Source organism: Micromesistius poutassou (genome assembly GCF_964030765.1).
Source record: "Micromesistius poutassou genome assembly, chromosome: 9".
Classification (NCBI taxonomy): Eukaryota; Metazoa; Chordata; class Actinopteri; order Gadiformes; family Gadidae; genus Micromesistius; species Micromesistius poutassou.
In genome coordinates this window covers 17,980,759-17,984,094 of record NC_140279.1, presented here as the reverse complement: position 1 = coordinate 17,984,094, position 3,336 = coordinate 17,980,759, and the positions used below count along the sequence as shown (strand labels likewise).

At 45.1% G+C, this 3,336-nt stretch overlaps 1 long non-coding RNA gene across 1 annotated transcript; it reads right to left on the bottom strand.

The window, feature by feature from the left end:
* Positions 1 to 1,208: 1,208 nt before the first annotated feature.
* LOC311353397 lies at positions 1,209 to 2,860 on the bottom strand. The gene is made up of 5 exons (XR_014637039.1): positions 2,818 to 2,860; positions 2,474 to 2,501; positions 2,274 to 2,376; positions 1,747 to 2,009; positions 1,209 to 1,511 (listed from the first exon to the last, which is right to left on the bottom strand). It is a non-coding gene; the product is annotated as an uncharacterized lncRNA (long non-coding RNA).
* Between the last annotated feature and the right edge of the window lie 476 nt (positions 2,861 to 3,336).

The window sequence follows — 3,336 nt, the reverse complement described above, 5'->3', positions numbered from 1 at the left end:
CAGCTCTCCCAGCCTTCGCACGATAGGTGAGTGGTGCATGACACAAACAGGGTTGATGGTGACTGGTTCGGAGAGTGAGGCAACACAAAGAGGTTCAGAATTGTTCCCCGCTTCGTGGCCCACAGGGACTGAGGTGGTAAGAGACACCCCAGAGTTCGATCGAAACGCGTATAGCCTAAATTTAGCTTAACCTCGTAGGGGCTTAAACGAGTGACCTGTGTTGGACACATAGACCAGAGTCTTCCTCTACCGAGCTTAGCTGAGGATCTCTAACACCAGGAGGGCCAGCACAGGTTAAGCCCCGGGGCCGAAGAGAAACCAGTATAGGGTATCCCCCCTCCTAGGCGACGGCCCAGGAGAGGTCTTCCCACCTAGTGCGACTGAAGGTTCTCCCACAGCCCTCATACTATAAAAACCCATTATAGGTTGGAACACTCGACAATAGCCACAGGGAGCAGCACCGAGCACATACAATAGATAAGAGGTAATATCCTCACATAGTCACAGGGGGGCAGCACCGAGCACATGCAATAAAACTGCAACACTTGTACATAGTCAAGAGGGGGCAACAACGGACACACAGATGAAGTGAGCAGGGTTAAACGTTGTAGAAGAAGCCAACCTTTACCTGTCTATATAAGCACAACTTTTAGAACTTTTAGAACTTTTAGAAGAGTGAATCTCTTGGGCAGCGTATCGTAGATGTAAAGCTGAGAGAAGCTCCGCGCGTGTTATATACAATTCCTCTCCTTTTGTTTCATAGACAATAGACCAAAACCTTTAGCAAATAAAGTGAGTTTAAAGTGATCTTGTCTCAGCTGCCTTTTCTGGATGGTGCTTGAACCCCCCCTTGGTGGCGGAGCTTAAAAAAAAATAATTACGCAACGGAGCGTAGCCTCCATCTCCTGATTCACTTGCTCTGCTTGACCACTGGATTGGGGGTGGTAACCAGAAGAGAGGCTCGTGGTGGCTCCAAGGGCCGCGCAGAAGGCGCGCCAAACCTGGGAGATGAACTGGGGCCCACGATCGGAGACAATGTTGGAGGGAATGCCATGTGGGCGACCAAGAGGTCCGACCAAGAGGTCCCCCTGGCAGAGGGGAGGGCGGGGAGGGCGGGGAGGGAAACAAAGTGAGCGGCCTTGGAAAAGCGGTCTATGATCGTGAGGGTGAACGTGCGCCGTTGCACAACAGAACAAATTTACAAAGACTGAGTAATAATTCCTTTAATTTTGTAATAAACACATTGCAAGATAATGTATTACAAAGTACACTGACAAAGTGAACTACAAGTTTGTCATTAAACAGTTGGTTTAAATTGTGTTAATGTCACATATTCTTATCTATTGTGTTTTAGGTTTAGATTTTTACAGGTGAAAGATTTTTCTGAAGCCCTCGACAACGAAAAGACCCAGTGCTCCGCCTGCAACTGCAACAGCTGCACTTCCAGACACAATCACTCCTACTGGGATCATTATTGCGGCAGTGGTTACTCTTAAAACTCCAAGAGCTACCTGCGAGGACACACACACACACACACACACACTTGATTGTGATGCTGTGTAGATGAGTATAATATACGCTGTTGTCCACAATAACAGGAAAGATAGACTGCTCTGTAGTAATAAGGGAGTTATTGTGAGATAAGTAGACCACAGATAAATTGATAAATACACTATTTCATGAATATATAAGTAGCCCTCCCATGTAGTTACCACAGTACCCACATTACACACCAGGAAGGCTCACCTGTTTAGATGTACTTATGCCGTAGCGCAGGTCTGTAGTGAAGTGTTCGCAGTTCCTGTTTATGAGATTGTACCACGGCTGGGTGCCCACCAGCTTGAGAGCTTCCTTCACGATGACCCTGGCGTCCCGGGGTGTCCACTTGTGGTCCCACAAATTGTTGACTATCCAATTGTTACCTGGAGCAACTTCTCTCAGTTGTTCCTTCTTCACTAAGCCTCTTGAACCCCCCCCGCCGCTACTGCTGCTGCTGCTTTGGCCGGATCCTTTATGGTATAAATAAGACAAAGGAGAGGGGCGCTCAATGCTAAAATGAAGGCCTATCCATTACAATGTCTTTTCTATGTTTGTTACGTATTAAAGAGTTGGGGGATTTCACACATCACTTTCAGACCATATTCACATCTTCAACAAAAATACAACATGAAGATTTCTTGAAGTAGGATATGTTTAAGATATGAGAAGATGTCAGCAGGCCCTGTGTTTGGTTCGTATTTTAAGAAATGTCTTGTGTTGTTAGGCCTACTTACCATCTGGTACCGTCAGGTGAACAACAAAGCCGTTTCCAATGTATACAGCCCAATGCTTGTATCCAATATGAGGGATTTCTATCATGTCCCCAGGCTGTGGGTCCTAATTAAACATAAGAGATATTATTATCCTTCAGTCATAAAACCTATGGTAAGGCGGAGCCATACAAATTACATCAACAGTTTGGACATAGACTCACCTTGGTTGACATCTTGATGCAAATTGTCCTTTAAAAAATGGAATTAACAACAGAAATCATAAAGGGTTGAATATTAACATTAGGTTATCATAATAATCACGTACATTAGCCACTAGCAAATCACATTTTAGCCTATTTAAATAGCCTTCACTAGGCCTGCTGTGCTATGACTAGGCCTACACATTGAGGTGTTTTAATCAAGCTACCAGATAACAGTTGAATTTTGATCTTATTTCTGTGAAAGAACATCACAAAAAACATCCTATATCTGAACTTAGATTGTAGGCCTACATATATATATATATATATATATATATATATATTAAAAAAAAAGTTTATCCTACCTCTAGGCTTGTCCGAGGAAGAGCCTTAAGTAAGTGATCTGCTCGATCCAAAGAGGAAAAATATGTGCAAAGAAAACTTTCGGTTTCATTACAGGTCATAAAGGAAGCGAGGGGGAGGGGACCATCCTGATCTCCGCTCCTCCGGACCATACCCCTCCCAATCCACTAAAAACTGCATATGTGTGTGTGCGTGTGCGTGTGCGTGCGTGCGTGCGTGCGTGCGTGCGTGCGTGCGTGCGTGCGTGCGTGCGTGTGTGGTTTCATGTCTGAGATTGCTACACTACCGTCCTGGCCAGGTGACCCTAGTAAAAGAGATTTAATAATAATAATAATAATAATTCATGAAATTGATATAGCGCTTTTCAGTGACCCAAAGACGCTTACATTGAGGAAGACATAAAAAACATGATTGAAGAGCAAAAAGGGGGGGGGGGTGGGGCTGGTGGGCGAGGAGAGTAGAGGGGAGAGTGTGGAGGGGAAGGTCAAGGGGAGAGGGCAGGGATGAAGGTGGTTATGGGT